A 17,563-nucleotide genomic window follows, 5' to 3' on the forward strand; every position below is an offset into this window, starting at 1 on the left:
GGTTGTGATACAGCCTGGCTCGAACCAGGGTCTGTAGTGACACCTCTAGCACTGCAATGCAGTGCCTTAGACCGCTGCGCCACTTGGGAGTGGCTAACAGCTGTTGTTTGAATGGAAATGTTTTGTAGCCTTTGTTTTGTCCCGTTTCAACAGAAGTAAATAAACTTGGCAAGCTTTCGCCAGTTGATATACCGTTAGAGAAAGAGCTGGCCAAAAGTTGGCTAACGTTAGCTATTATTTTTGCCTCAATCACACTAGACCTGAATCAAACGATGAAACCAGCGGCCAAACGGTTGAAGACCAAAATTCCGATTTTTTTCAGTGTGAGTTTTTATTAGGAAGTGTAGCAATGTAACAGTATTGATCTGTCAGTTTCCCTACTTTTCACACACATACATTAATAAACAGCTCTACAGGCTTCACTGTCATGGTGCACAGTCAGTACACAACACTATGCTCATCATGTCTTAGCAGGGTCAGACAGCCAGTGAAGACCAGTCTACGCAGCTCAGGTGAATTCTGCAGTATATCAGTGAATGATACAAAGTTCCATCTTGAGTTAAAAGGTAGACCTACAGTAGCTACATGACGGCAGCTTAAAGCTATAGTCTGGGATCTGGGAATAATGGTCATTTCAATTATTGAACCATTGATTCTATTCTTGGATAACATAATATATAAATGTACACCAAGGTAATTCTTTGTCATGCCTCATCTTAGGAGGATCAGATGGTGACAGGGGTCTCAGCAGGGTCAGGCAGCCAGGGAAGACCAGTCTGTGACGGAGCTGAGGATAATTTTTGCAGCTACAACACTTTATTCTCTCTGTGCAGCAAACACTGGACAAGCCAGTTGTAATCTCAGACAAATTACTGCAGTTTAAGACCATCCATAGAATGTACTATATGCCAGTGAAACTGAATATCATGCACTCAGAAATGTAATTCCTCTGCTGCAGGTGTAAAACACAGAAGGGGACATATTTGCATATGCTATGGTCTGTGAAGGCTGGCTGAATTCTGGCAAAGAGTATGTTATTTTATCTCAGTATGTCTACAGATTCTACCTTCTCCCTGTTTTTTTTTTGCTTGGAAATGTTGATTTTGGAGACTGTTATCAGAAGAAACTGTGTAACAAAGCATTTATAGCGGCTAAGAAATGCATTGCCATTAATTGGAAGGTTGGTTATCCTCCCACAAAGTCACAATGGATGGTAGAAATGTCAAGTTATGTATCACTTGATTTCATTTATTAGCAGATTAAAAGTATACTGGGCACCCTTCATAAGGTCTGGATGCCTTACATGGAATACAGTATGACAAAAGGAGTCTGCATTGAAAACATGCCCATGTAAGGGGAGAAATCTATTTAGGCAATCCCTAGCTGCTGGGCTGCTCAGTCCTGGCCCTGGGGTTTGCCCTGGGGGGCTCCTAAGTGGTGCAGCGGTCTAAGGCACTGTTTCTCAGTGCTAGAGGTGTCACTACAGACCCTTGTTCGATTCCAGGCTGTATCACAACCGGCCCTGATTGGGAGTTCCATAGGGCGGCTCACAATTGGCCCAGCGCCGTCCGGGTTTGGCCGGGGTAGGCTGTCATTGTAAAAATAAAAAAATTCTTAAATGACTTGCCTAGTTAAATAAAACCATACAATCATGTGGATTGTCACTCTGGCCTTGGGCTAACACACCCCAAACCAATAATGAATGTTTTAGTAAGATCCTAAAGGTGTGTTTTGTTGAGGCACTGCAGGAATGTACTGAACAAAACTGGACTATACTGAACAAAACTGTAAACGCAACATGCAAAAATGTTAAAGATGTTGCTGAGTTTCAGTTCATAAAAGGAAATACGTCAATTTAAATAAATTCACTAGGCCCTAATCTATGGATTTCACATGACTGGGCAGGGGTGCAGCCATGGGTGGGCCTGGGATTTGTTTCCAAATCTTTCCCTTGAGAAGATGGGAAGGACATTGTGTTGTGAGAGAGTTGAGTTATGTACTAGATTGGTGGGGGTTGGGCGTGCAGGTGGCTCGGGCTGTCTGAAATGTGATATAGAGGATGTCTTAATAAATAAAATCTAAATCTTTGTATTTTTTTAAGAGTTGTTAATTTGTTAGGCTATTAGTTAAAGGTGCAACACAATATTGAACGCAATATTGCTGTAGCTACACTGTTCCCTCTGACAGATCAGAATCAGAGAAGGTTCCATTATAGGCACTTTCACGGTGTCCTCTTTAGACATATGACCGCAACCCCCCCCACAAGATGGATTAAACGCCTTTTTAAATATGGCTAATGTGCTCATCTGGGGCTTCACCTTATATGCCTGAAGACAAAGAAGACGCTCCACAAAGCGTGACCGCTTACTGCTCTTTCAAATTGCACACCGTCCTCACACACGTTGGCCGGTGGAATTAGTGAATTTAATTAGACCTTTCCCCAATGCCCAAGGTTACTGTGGGTGAGCCGCAGCCCCTAAGATATCAGTAATTAGTTACACAGAGGAGACTCCCCAGCCCATACTGCCTTAAAGTTAACACAAAGTGGGGAGTGATAGAAAGAGAGAGGGCAACCAGTGAGGAACAAACACCATTGTAAATACAACCCACATTTATGTTTATTTATTTTCCCTTTTGTACTTTAACTATTTGCACATAATATGACATTTGAAATGTCTTTATTCTTTTGGAACTTTTGTGATTGTAATGTTTAATGTACATTTTAATTGTTTATTTCACTTTTGTTTATTATCTACTTCACTTGCTTTGGCAATGTTAACACGTTTCCCATGCCAATAAAGCCCTTAAATTGAATTGAAATTGAATTGAGATAGAGAGGGACAGAGAATGAGACAGGGAGAGAGGTTTTGGAAAGAGGGGAGGAGAACATTCAAAGAAAACTAGTAGAGGATGGAAGGATGAGTGCAGGGGAGAGAGAGGGCAGATGAAACTATCGGAGGAGGATGTAAAGAAACAGTATGGTAGTGGTAAACATACCAATGAAGAGGTAGATGAATAGAACAGCTAGAATCCTCTCCATCTGTGGGGCATCACCTCTCACACAGCCTTTCATGTCTGCTCCCACGTCACCATAGAAACACCAGCGAGCACAGTCATTTTCACCAACTCTGTAAGAGGTCTATCTAAATGACACATGGAGGCTGTGGCTGGGTCCAACCCACGTGAGAGACTCAACTTTTCCAAAATTTAAAACCCCTCATGCAAAAGAATACATTTGCATCACCTTTGATTCCGTGTTCATGGTCCCCTGATAGGGTTGTCAGCACCGCAGGAGGTCTGTGCTACAGCTTTGCCAAAGCCATGAGGACTGTTGAGGGATCTGAAACACACAGCGATACATCTGTATGCAGTGGAGTAAGAGGTCTGATAACCTTCTACCAGGCAGGAGAGAGATAGCACCACAGGTAGCCTCATGTAGCCAATCCACACAGCCATTGAAAGCTATTCCAGTCAGAGGCTGGGTTCAAATCATGATGTATCGCAGCACAATGAATGCCCGTTAGGATACAAAATTCAACGCCCATCATTGTCCTCCAAGAGATGTGCATAATTTTCACTTTGATGAATTTCCCATGCCACTCCCCCAATCAGTGAACTTGATTGCACTCAGTCTAACCTACCAATTCCTCTCTCCAGTAGCCTGCACAACCCTCTGAGTGGGGCTGGATGAATGCTGCAGCCGTCTACTAACCCCACAGTCTCACGAGGCTATACGATTGATAGAATATCAAAGGCAAACCGTGTTATAAAGAGGTTTCTCTCATATGCTACACTGCTGCAGTAAAATAATTCACGTGTATGTATTCACTCTCTGAGGAATTTTCAGGACAATCTCTTTTCACATGATTTTCCATTCTGTTACAAAGATACATCTATAGTCTACACAAGGTGAACTATTTTCAATCTTTTCATTCCCAGGTTTACACAACCTTAAAAGCTGAGTGTTTTCTGCTTTTCTACAGCCAGCTGTTATCAGTCCGTGTGGGTTTTATGATGAGTTCATAGCTTCATACTGCCCTCCTCTAGTGGTACAATACAGTCAGTGGCCGGTTTATTCGGTACCCCACCCCATTCCCGAAAATGGTTTGTGCCTACAGACCGTTAGTCATGTGGCTGTGGCTTGCTTCATATAGCAGGCAGACATGCATCGAGGCATTCAGTTACTGTTCAATTGAACGTTAGAATGGGCAAAGCAAGTGACCTAAGCGACTTTGAGTGTGGTAAGATTGTCTGTGACAGGAGCGCCGGTTCCAGAATCTCATAAACGGCCGGCCTCCTGGGCTTTTCAAGCACGACAGTGTCTAGGGTATACCAAGAATGGTGCGACAAAAAAAAAATCCAGTCAGGAGAAGTCCTGTGAGCGAAAACAGCTCGTTGATGAGAGAAGTCAGAGGAGAATGGCAAGAATCGTGCAAGCTGAAAAGCGGGCCACATACAGGCAAATAACGGAGCAGTACAACAGTGGTGTGCAGAATGGCATCTCAGAAGGCAAAACTTGTTGGTCCTTGTCAAGGATGGGCTATTGCAGCAGAGGACCACACTGGGTTCCACTCCTATCAACTAAAAACAAGAAGAAGCAGCTCCAGTGGGCACGCATTAACCAACTCTGGACAATTAAGGAATAGAAAAACATTGCCTGGTACAATGAATCCCAGTTCCTGTTGCGTCATGCGGGATTTGAAATGGGTGTGTGTGTGTGTCACAGATCACTAAATACCCCATTTGTTTTTGTTTATATAGAAAAATTCAAAGCAAATGTTAGCTGACTTACTTGTATATTTGACACCTACCTAGCGAGCTAGCAAGCTCTATTTCATTATTAAACACAAGTAGCTAAGAGGTTGGTAAATACGGTTGAAGTCGGAAGTTTACATACACTTAGGTTGGAGTCATTAATACTCGTTTTTCAACCACTCCACAAATTTCTTGTTAACAAATGATAGTTTTGGCAAGTCGGTTAGGACATCTACTTTGTACATGACACAAGTAATTTTCCCAACAATTGTTTACAGACAGATTATTTCACTTATAACTCACTGTATCACAATTCCAGTGAGTAAGAAGTTTACATACACTAAGTTGACTGTGCCTTTAAACAGCTTGGAAAATTCCAGAAAATGATGTCATGGCTTTAGAAGCTTCTGCTAGGCTAATTGACATCATTTGAGGTGTATCTGTGGATGTATTTCAAGGCCTACCTTCAAACTCAGTGCCTCTTTGCTTGACATCATGGGAAAATCAAAAAAAATCAGCCAAGACCTCAGAATTTTTTTTTAGACCTCCACATGTCTAGTTCATCCTTGGGAGCAATTTCCAAACGCCTGAAGGTACCACGTTCATCTGTACAAACAATAGTACACAAGTATAAACACCATGGGACCACTCAGCCGTCATACCGCTCAGGAAGGAGACACGTTCTGTCTCCTAGAGATGAATGTACTTTGGTGCGAGAAGTGCAAATCAATCCCAGAACAACAGCAAAGAACCTTGTGAAGATGCTGGAGGAAACAGGTACAATAGTATCTATGTCCTATATCGAAATAACCTGAAAGGCTGCGCTGCAATGAAGAAGCCACTGCTCCAAAACCGTAATAAAAAAGCCAGACTACGGTTTGGAACTGCACATGGGGACAAAGATAGTCCTTTTTGGAGAAATGTCCTCTGGTCTGATGAAACAAAAATAGAACTGTTTGGCTATAATGACCATCGTTATGTTTGGAGGAAAAAGGGGGAGGCTTGCAAACCAAAGAACAACATCCCAACCGTGAAGCACGGGGGTGGCAGCATCATGTTGTGGGGGTGCTTTGCTGCAGGAGGGACTGGTGCACTTCACAAAATAGATTGCATCATGAGGCAGGAAAATGATGTGGATATATTGAAGCAACATCTTAAGACATCAGTCAGGAAGTTAAAGCTTGGTCGCAAATGGGTCTTCCAAATGGACAATGACACCAAGCATACTTCCAAAGTTGTGGCAAAATGGCTTAAGGACAAGAAAGTCAAGGTATTGGAGTGGCCATCACAAAGCCCAGACCTCAATCCCATAGAAAATGTGTGGGTAGAACTGAAAAAGCATGTACGAGCAAGGAGGCCTACAAACCTGACTCAGTTACACCAGCTCTGTCAGGAGGAATGGGCCAAAATTCACCCAACTAATTGTGGGAAGCTTGTGGAAGGCTACCCGAAAAATTTGACCCAAGTTCAACAATTTATAGGCAATGCTACCAAATACCAATTGAGTGTATGTAAACTTCTGACCCACTGGGAATGTGATGAAATAAATAAATAATTCTCTCTATTATTCTGACATTTTACATTCTTAAAATAATGTGGTGATCCTAACTGACCTAAGACAGGGATTTTTTACTAGGATTAAATATCAGGAATTGTGAAAAACTGAGTTTAAATGTATTTGGCTAAGGTGTATGTAATCTTCCAACTTCAACTGTACAGTCGTGGCCAAAAGTTTTGAGAATGACACAAATATTAATTTCCACTAAGTTTGCCGCTTCAGTGTCTTTAGATATTTTTGTCAGATGTTACTATGGAACACTGAAGTACAATTACAAGCCTTTCTTATGGGTCAAAGGCTTCTATTGACAATTACATGAAGTTGATGCAAAGAGTCAATATTTGCATTGTTGACCCTTCCTTTTCAAGACCTCTGCAATCCGCCCTGGCATGCTGTTAATTAACTTCTGGGCCACATCCTGACTGATTGTCACGTTCGTCGTATGAAGGAGACCAAGGCGCAGCATGGTATGCATACATTCTCTTTATTAAAAGAATGAACACCGAACAAACTAACAAACGAAACGTGAAGCTATACAATATAGTGCTGACAGGCAACTACACATAGTCAAGATCCCACACCAGAAAGTGGGAAAAATGGCTGCCTAACGATGAACAGCTGTCTCTGATTGGGAACCATATCAGGCAAACATAGACATACAAAAACCCTAGACATACAAAAACCCTAGACATACCAAATCTAGCGTACCCACCCTAGTCACACCCTGACCTAAACAAAATATATAGAAAAACAGAAATATCTAAGGTCCCCAGGGCCTGACAGTGATATTTGTCTGACTACTGTAACACAATAATGTTTTCAAAATATTCCAACTTGTAAGGCACATTTTTATTTACAAGATTCTCAGTTCAAAACTCTGCCATGTTTTCAAAAGTTGTGCACCTTTTAAACTCCACCCAATGACCTTTTAGAAACTACATCAGATTAATTCTGCCCTAAACCAATCAGATACTTTCTGCCATTAAAACAAAGTTGACTACACTTTATGTCAACTTTGTCACATGAGCCGAATACAACAGGTGTAGTAGACCTTACCGGGAAATGCTTGTGACAAATACAATTTAATTTAATTTGAGTTTGTCATAAACAAACTGTAGGATGCAAGCCAATGTTAACTAGCATTAGCACAATGACTACAGATAAAACTAGCATGCTAGCGGTACTTGTAGATTGCGCTAATGCTAGTTAGTATTGGCTCACAAAACTACACTGAACAAAAATATAAACGCAATTGTTGGTACCATGTTTCATATAAAAGATCCCAGAAATGTTCCATACACACAAAAAAAGCTTTTTTCAAAAAAATTTGCACAAATTTGTTTACATCCCTGTTAGTGAGTATTTCTTCTTTGCCAAGATAATCCATCCACCTGACAGCGATGTCATATCAAGAAGATGATTAAACAGCATGATCATTACACCAGTGCACCTTTACCTGGGGACAATAAGAGGCCACTCTAAAATGTGCAGTTTTGTCACACAACACAATGCCACAGATGTCTCAAGTGTGCAATTGGCATGCTGACTGCAGGAATGTCCACCAGAACTGTTGCCATAGAACTGAATGTTAATTTCTCTACCATAAACCGCCTCCAGCATCATTTTAGAGAATTTGGCAGTATGTGCAACCAGCCTCACAACCGCAGACCATGTCTAACCACGCCAGCCCAGGACCTCCACATTGGGCTTCTTCACCTGCGGGATTCGTCTGAGACCAGCCACCCAGACAGCTGATGAAACTGTGGGTTTGCACAACCAAAGAATTTCTGCACAAACTGTCAGAAACCTTCTCAGTAAGCTCATCTGGTTGCTCATCGTCCTCACCAGGGTCTTGACCTGACTGCAATTCGCTATAATAACTGACTTCAGTGGGCAAACGCTCACCTTCAATTGCCACTGGCATGCTTCTCACGGATTAATCCCAGTTTCCACTATATTGGGCAGATGGCAGACATATGTTGTGTGGGCAAGTGGTTTGCCAATGTCAACGTTGTGAACAGAGTGCCCCATGGTGGCGGTGGGGTTATGATATGGGCAATCATAAGCTACGGACAAAGTACACAGTTTAATTTAATCAATGGCAATTTTAATGCACAGAGATACCGTGACGAGATCGTGAGGCACATTGTCATGCCATTAATCTGCCTTCATAACCTCATATTTCAGCATGATAATGCACGGCCCCATGTCGCAAGGATCTGTACACAATTCCTGGAAGCTGAAAATGTCCCAGTTCTTCCATGGCCTGTATACTCACCAGACATGTCACCCATTCAGCATGTTCGGGATTATTTGGATCAACGTGTACGACAGCGTATTCCAGTTCCCGACAATATCCAGCAACTTTGTCATTGAAGAGGATTGGGACAACATTCCACAGGCCACAATCAACTGCCTGATCAACTCAATGTGTCGCGCTGCATAAGGAAAGTGGTGTTCACACCAGATACTGACTGGTTTTCTGATCAATGCCTCTACCCTACTTTTTTTTAAGGTATCTGTGACCAACAGATGCATATCTGTATTCCCAGACATGAAATCCATAGATTAGGGCCTAATGAATTCATTTCAAATGACCGATTTCCTTATATGAACTGTAACTCAGTAAAATCTTTGAAATTGTCTATATTTTTGTTCAGTGTAATCCCAACTTCCTTTAAATTGCACGCAGACATAAAAATGGTATCGATGAGTTTGGATTAATTTACCAGAATCTCGCAATGTCCCTAAAACACAATGAAAACGGTAAGGTGAGTAAGACAATTTCATCCTTTAAAATAAAGTAATTCTATGCACATTACTTTTATATCATCCCTGTTCTAATTAGAATAGAATCTGGCAACCAGGAGAACTCCTCCTCAACAATTCCCTCTAAGCGTTTGTCTCCAGAGACATAGCCTATGGCCTACTACACCCACCCATAATGATGGGTTCCAATCATCTCTTATTCTCTCATTCTACCACTCGGTTTGTAGACAAACATTTAATACCAATTAACACAGGATCTCAATTTGTAATGACCACTCAATTATCATTTTCAGTCTCATTCTATGTACACTTAGCAAGGTTAAGTAACGCTCTGATGCAAGAAGGATCATTGAATGGGCAATAGCTGTGGTAATTAACGTGTGTTAAGCCAGCCCAGAGGATCCGTCGTCTCCCTTCTACTATTCATCAGCTGTTATTTGGTGAATATCAGCCCAATGCTGTGTCCTCCCTCAAACAATGTTATCTGCTCCGTTGTCTGTCTACATCCTTCTCTATGGTGGAACAGGAAAGGATGGTCTGTGGTGGACACAGAAGTCTCAGACTATTCACACACTTAGTCAGTCAGTGGCTGGTTGCAGACATCCCTGTTTAAGCTGTCTGAGCTAATACAGAGGAACAACTAAGCCCATACGTCAAGGACCAATCTGTATGGCTCCAGCAAAGCATGTAGTATTATTGGTAGACAATAGAGAAGGGGTGTCAAACTCATTTTGTCCCAGTGGCCACATTTGGTCTTCAACGAACTCCGGAGGGCCGTGCTGAAAGTGCTAAAATTTGTTAAAACAGTCCTCTATTCATCATTTTGGGAATTTTCTATGCTCCCTATTTGTCTTTTATTTCAGTCATTAGTAGCGAGCTGGACAGTCAAGAAACTGTATGAATGTACAATAGGTTCATTATCATTTCTACATAGTTTCAATTTGGTTTTAGTCATTTTAAAATATATAGAGTTTATTCCTCTCCCAAAAAATTGTTCTAAACTCGAACCACCTGCTGCCAGATTGGACCCCTTGCAGGCCGGATCTGGCCATATGTTTGACATCCCTGCAATGGAGAGAAGAAAAAAAGGTAGATACACTTGCTCACTGGGGTGACCTTGATTCGTGCAGAGAGAGGATCCAGGAGCATCACTCAGGTTTGCTGTGCCTCCTTTTATAAATTAATAGTACCCCCTGATGAATAAGAAGAGCAAACATATGATCTTCTTTTCAGGATGGCTATTCAGTGACCCATTTGGACAGCACAAAGGATAATAAGCACACACAGGAAAATTTGGTTAAATTCTTAGCCTCCTTACTTTCAACTGTCACAGAAACCAGCCTCTTCTGTCAACAGTCATTTAGGCCCATATGTGAAGAGATGAGCACCAGGTTATTATGCACTCCAAAGCTAACAGAGGCCATGTCTGTTGAAGTGGATTAGCCTTGCTCTTTAGCTCCCTGCATGAGCGTCTTTTTCATTCACCTTGTCTTTGATGTGTGGTTTGTATACTCTCTCCCTCGTCCCTCTACCGAAATTCTCTTTTAAACCCTCACGGTCCTTTCCTTTGTCTAATTCTGAGAAGCATACCACAAGTGGATGATGAGCATCAAATCAAAATGTATTTGTCACATGCGCCGAATACAACAGGTGTATACCTTACAGTGAAATGCTTACTTACAAGCCCTTAACCAACAATGCAATTTTAAGAAAATCCCTAAAAAAGTAAGAGATAAGAATAACAAATAATTAAAGCACAGCAGAAAATGACAATAGCGGGACTATATACAGAGGGTACTGGGACAGAGTCAATGCGGGGGGCACCTATGTCAAGGTAATTGAGATAATTATGTACATGTAGGTAGAGTTTTTAAAGTGGCTACACATAGATGATAACAGAGAGTAGCAGGAGCGGCGGTGGGGGGGGGGGGGGGGGGGGGGCAACGCAAATAGTCTGGGTAGCCATTTGATTAGCTGTTCAGGATTCTTATTGCTTGGGGGTAGAAGCTGTTTAGAAGCCTCTTGGACCTAGACTTGGCACTCCGGTACCGGTAGCAAAGAGAACAGTCTATGACTAGGGTGGCTGGAGTCTTTGACAATTTTTAGGGCCTTCCTCTGACACCGCCTGGTATAGAGGTCCTGGATGGCAGGAAGCTTGGCCCCAGTGATGTACTGGGCCATACACACCACCCTCTGTAGTATCTTGCGGTCGGAGGCTGAGCAGTTGCCATACCAGGCAGTGATGCAACCAGTCAGGATGCTCTTGATGGCGCAGCTGTAAAACCTTTTGAGGATCTGAGGACCCATGCCAAATCTTTTCAGTCTCCTAAGGGGGAATAGGTTTTGTCGTGCCCTCTTCACAACTGTCTTGGTGTGCTTGGACCATGATAGTTTGTTGGTGATGTGGACACCAAGGAACTTGAAGATCTCAACCTGCTCCACTACAGCCCCGTCGATGAGAATGGGGGCGTGCTCAGTCCTCTTTTTCCTGTAGTCCACAATCAACTCCTTTGTCTTGATCACATTGAGGGAGTGGTTGTTGTCCTTGCACCACACGGTCAGGTCTCTGACCTCCTCCCTATAGGCTGTCTCATCGTTGTCGGTGATCAGGCCTACCACTGTTGAGTCATCAGAAAACTTAATGATGGTGTTGGAGTCGTGCCTGGCCGTGCAGTCATGAGTGAACAAGGAGTACAGAAGGGGACTAGGCACGCACCCCTGAGGGGTCCCCGTGTTGAGGATCAGCGTGGCGGATGTGTTATTACCAACAGTTACCACCTGGGGGCGGCCCGTCAGGAAGTCCAGGATCCAGTTGCAAAAGGAGGTGTTTCGTCCCAGGGTCCTTAGCTTAGTGATGAGCTTTGAGGGCACTATGGTTTTGAACATTGAGCTGTAGTCAATGAATAGCATTCTCACATAGGTGTTGCTTTTGTCCAGGTGGGAAAGGGCAGTGTGGAGTGCAATAGAGTTTGCATCATCTGTGAATCTGTTGGTGCGGTACGCAAATTGGAGTGGGTCTAGGGTTTCTGGGGTAATGGTGTTGATGTGAGCCATGACCAGCCTTTCAAAGCATTTCATGGCCTCAGACGTGAGTGCTATGTGTCGGTTGTCATTTAGGCAGGTTACCTTAGTGTTCTTGGGCACAGGGACTATGGTGGTCTGCTTGAAACATGTTGGTATTACAGACTCAGACAGGGAGAGGTTGAAAATGTCAGTGAAGACACTTGCCAGTTGGTCAGTGCATGCTTGGAATACACGTCCTGGTAATCCGTCTGGCCCAGCGGGATTGTGAATGTTGACCTATTTAAAGGTCTTGCCTACAACGGCTGCGGAGAGCGTGATCACACAGTCGTCCGGAACAGCTGATGATCTCATGCATTTTTCAGTGTTGCTTGCCTCAAAGCGAGCATATAAGTTATTTAGCTCGTCTGGTAGGCTAGTGTCACTGGGCAGCTCTCGGCAGTGCTTCCCTTTGTAGTCTGTAATAGTTTGCAAGCTCTGCCATATCGACGAGCGTCAGAGCCGGTGTAGTATGATTCGATCTTAGTCCTGTATTGATGCTCTGCTAGTTTGATGGTTCGTTGGAAGGCATAACGGGAATTCTTATAAGCTTCCAGGTTAGAGTCCCGCTCCTTGAAAGCGGCAGCTCTACCCTTTACCTCAATACGAATGTTGCCTGTAATCCATGTCTTCTGGTTGGGGTATGTACGTACAGTCATTGTGGGGACAACATCCTCGATGCACTTTTTGATAAAGCCAGTGTCATGAGTGGCCTGCTCGGGTCAGGTTACAGTGCACCACAATCCTACAGAGAGATCTCTCACACCCACCAGAGGGGAAGAAATCGAGAGGTATGGAGATGGGGGGGTTTTATGACACCTCACGCCCATTGTAAATCTAAGGCAGCAGACAAAATGTCTTTGTCCTCTCACTATGGAGATTAACATTTAATAAATGGACTTTGGGACAATTCGTCAGCCACAATGGTGGTAATGACAATAGATGGAATTTGAAAATTAGTGTGGTTTTTGTTATGTTATTAAAAGTTAAAAGACGACGTTATAACAAAAACATTGTATATTTAAGAGTTTTCCTAGTATATGTTCGATGTTTGCATATTGTACGTTGTGTGGAAAATGTCCAGATCATAGAGAATGTTTTTGTGAAGATGAAGTGTGAAGTTAGTTGTCTAAATTGAATCTGAGTAAAATCCAGACCTTGCCTCGTAACTTGGTACCCCCAGAGAATTGCCATAAACAGGGAAACGCCCATTTCTGACCCGAGGGTATAAAACATGTGAGTTAAGAATTAACATATCAGACTAAGTGTCCTGAGCTGCAGCCAAGGTCTGAGTAGTCAGCAACCCCAAAACGCAACATGAGGTTGAAGACAAAGGAACCTTTTATCTACCTATGCTACGGATGAGTCGCTGCGTCTAAGAGGGTGAATTCAAGCAGGACCACCCAGTCACCACTCTCCATCGAATCGTGTGTCTACACTGCTTTCATTCCTACGCTGTGAGTCCTGAGCTACAGGGCTGGCTGTTCTCAAAAGACCCCTTTCAGAACAAGGGTGAGGAAACAGACCACTAAGACAAACGACACTGACATCATGAGGACAGCCAGAGAGTTACACCCTGTAACCAGAGAAGTGCGCCAACCGAGAAGCCGAAACGGTCCACGCAGAGACCCCCATCGGAGACCCATAAGAGCGGCAGTTCGGGGCAAGGTTAGGGTTAAAATAAGCATAGCTGACAAATGTATTTTTCTCTCGTGTACTCTCTCTCTTTTGAAATCCCCATTTTGTGTAACACGTGTCATATTGTGTTGGCCCGCTAGGGAGCTGTTTCGTTGTATTAAGTTCTAATCAATAGCCTAGACTGTGTGTTTGTGTATCTTATATGATCAATTTAGCTTGTTATTAAATAAATAATCAACTCAATTGGTGTGGTACGGACTCATTGGTGGGACTCGGGTTTGTGCAGATTCCCGGATTATGCGAAGTTCAGAATGAGGCTGTAGATGAAATGGATTAATTAGAGACTGTTGTAAAATCGATATTCTGATATTCTTTGAGTTAATTTGGGAAATAGAAACTCAATAAAACCAAACTTTCCTATGGTGCCGTAGGTTAATGAGTTAATAATTACCTGATTCATTTAATAACGTAATTCATTTTTGCTTGTAAGCGGGAATCAGAAGGATAGAGTTATGGTCAAATTTGCCAAATGGAGGGCGAGGGAGACCTTTGTACGCGTCTCTGTGTGGAGTAAAGGTGGTCTAGATTTTTTCCCCCTCTGGTTGCACATTTAACATGCTGATAGAAATTAGGTAAAATAGATTTAAGTTTCCTTGCATTAAAGTCCCCGGCCACTAGGAGTGCCGCCTCTGGATGACCGTTTTCCTCTTTGCTTTTGGCGGAATACAGCTTGTTGGGTGCGGTTTTAGTGCCAGCCTCGGTCTGTGGTGGTATGTAGACAGCTACGAAAAATACAGATGAAAACTCTCTACGTAGATAGTGTGGTCTGCAGCTTATCATGAGATACTCTACCTCAGGTGAAACTCTACCTTGAGACTTCCTTAGATATTGTGCACCAGCTATTGTTTACTGGTGCACATGCATAGGCCCCCGCCCCGTGTCTTACCAGAGGCTGCTGTTCTGTCCTGCCGATAGAGTGTATAACCTACCAGCTGTATGTTCTTAATGTCGTCGTTCAGTCACGACTCAGTGAAACATAAGATATTACAGTTTTTAATATCCCGTTGGTAGGATATACGTGCTTTCAGTCCGTCCCATTTATTTTCCAGCGATTTAACGTTAGCTAGCAGAACGGAAAGCAAGGGAAGATTAGCCACTCGTCGCTTGATCCTCACAAGGCATCCTGATCTCTTTCCGCAAAACCTACATTTCCTTTTCCAACAAATCACAGGGATCTGGGCCTGGTCAGGTGTCCATAGTATATCCCTCGCGACAGATTCATTGAAGAAGAACTCCTCGTCCGATTTGAGGTGATTAATCCCAGTTCTGATGTCCAGAAGCTCTTTTCGGTCGTAAGAGATGGTAGCAGCAACATTATGTACAAAATAAGTTACGAACAACGCGAAAAAACAAACAAAATAGCATGGTTGGTTGAGACCCGATCAGACGGCAGCCCTACACTCCGGCGCCATCAGGCTCTATTCTAACCATTCCTGATTGCAAAATGGAATACAAGGCTTTTTCTGAGAATATGTAAAAAACTTTCATTGTGTCAGACGTTGTTACTATGACAACCACTTTGTTTAGCATTGGATGTAAACCCTTAATTCTTTCCAGAAGTAATTGGAGTTGTCTGAATGTACATATACAGTGAAAACAACAAATATAAATAACATTATGTAACAAAACTGCCAATAAAGACTATGAAGTAATCTACGCCTTGGAGCAGTAAATAGCTTCCATAGCTTTGCAAAGGGGCGTGATGCAAGAGCAGAACAAATACAACCAGCAGAGAGGCTCTATTTCCAGTGTCCACTGGCCTCTGCTCCTACCCACCCAAATCAAGAGGCCTGATCAAAGACCAGCTGCATCTGTAGACAACAGAAGCAGATAGCTCTCTAATTAGGGTCACTGACATGCTGTTGTGTACAGAGACCATAGTTACAATATGTTACATCCAGACAGAGCACATACATATCCATTCTAACACATGACTGAGAACAGAGAGAACCTTGCCATTCAAACCAGACTGCAATGGATAGATATGGTATGAACAAGCATCTGATTGCAAGGAAAACCTATTGCAATCCCCATTACACCGACATACTGTGCTTATTACAAACAGTGTGACTGTTCACATGTAAATAAACTAGTTCTGCTTGACCTTTGAGTGTTTCGCACCACGTCTGTGTGATAATTGAGTGTGGCGGGATCTCACTGGGCCTCAGAATGGACACGTGGCGGTCCCATCCTACCAGCATCCCTACCCAGACCCCAGGGACACACCATAGTATACTATCTCCAACATAGTGGAACACAATATGAAAATGGGTAAGCAAAGCATTCTCTAGCCTAGAGTATCAATTTGTTTTCACTGCTGGCTGCTTTTTACTTTGTAATGCGATGCCTGTGATTTTTTCCCCACCCGACTAGGAGATCCTACCCAGGGCTCCACCACAGGAGTCCCACTATCACCATGCCCACATCAGAGACTCTCTCTCACAGGGCTTCATGGACTACCAGGCATTTTGGGTGTTATGTTTTGGCTATTTTTCTGTTTAGTGATTTATGCGTCTCATCATTGTCCTTTTGAGCAAAATATAGAATTATTCCATGTCCAAGAGTAAATAAACACTATCTTCCCACAAACCTAAGTTACAACAACAGTTTAAGGTCATAAAATGACAACAGACTATAGTGATGTGGAAGAGTTGTCCTGACATGAGGGAATAGGTATCTGATAGATAATGTAGGAAGTAGAGTGTATAGAAAAACGAACTTGGCCAGGCACTGCAAATTTGCTGAGGTAGCTAAGCAAATTTATCACAGAATTAGTGCCATTTACCAGATATTGAGTGAAATGTCCTACATGAATTCAGCAAATTAGCATTGGGATTAACTAAATTTGCTTTAGAATTATGGAACTCTGTAGAATGAGACCATTTGTCTATACCATTTCGTTTCTTCATAGAGCATCAGAGAAATAAGAGGAGACTTCCATTAACCTTAAATCCAGCAGTAGGAAGCACAGCATTTAAACACTGTATCACCACAGCGAACCCATTCCACACCCAGCGTTTTGAACTGAACAATTTTCTTCAGAAGGCCACATTTACTCAGCATGGCTTCCTCAGAAGTCTAGATAATACAGAGACCGCTGTGTGTTCTTTATTGAGTCAGGACTCTTTACATAACTCTAATTATTGATAGCAGTCCCGTTAATAGCCCTATCGTCTACATTTCCCTCTTACCTTATTAACTGCCACAGCAAAGTCAATTAACTCAGTGGAGCGCTGGCCTTTCCTGCTCTCTTTTGCTTCTGTGGTTCAGATAATGAGCTATCTATTTATTGCTGAATCTTCCGCCTCAGTACCAGACGCCAGTAAGCACCTGAACGCCTGCGTGCAGTGCCTCCCTACCCTGTGCCCTGTGTGACTCCTACCCAACTCTAATTGTTACTGCATATCCTTGGATATCCTGTAATAATTGGCTGTTGAGGCTGTTCAGTTTTGTATTTGTTTTATTCATGGAAATTCACCACAAAGCTGTATTCAATTGTGACAAAGCTCTTAAAAGAAAGAGAAAAAAGTATGGAATGGACTCTACCTACATGTCTATTTATCCTACTGTTTTTACCAAACAAATGTTTAAAAAAATTGTCACATAAATCACAAAGTATAATGCATTGCTTACACCAAACTTAAAGCAGGCTGCTTTTTTCTCCACTTCCTGCCTGAATGATGTGCCCAAAGTAAATTGCCTGAAGCTCAGGCCTTGAAGCCA

Source organism: Salvelinus namaycush, chromosome 9 (assembly GCF_016432855.1).
Source record: "Salvelinus namaycush isolate Seneca chromosome 9, SaNama_1.0, whole genome shotgun sequence".
Classification (NCBI taxonomy): domain Eukaryota; kingdom Metazoa; phylum Chordata; class Actinopteri; order Salmoniformes; family Salmonidae; genus Salvelinus; species Salvelinus namaycush.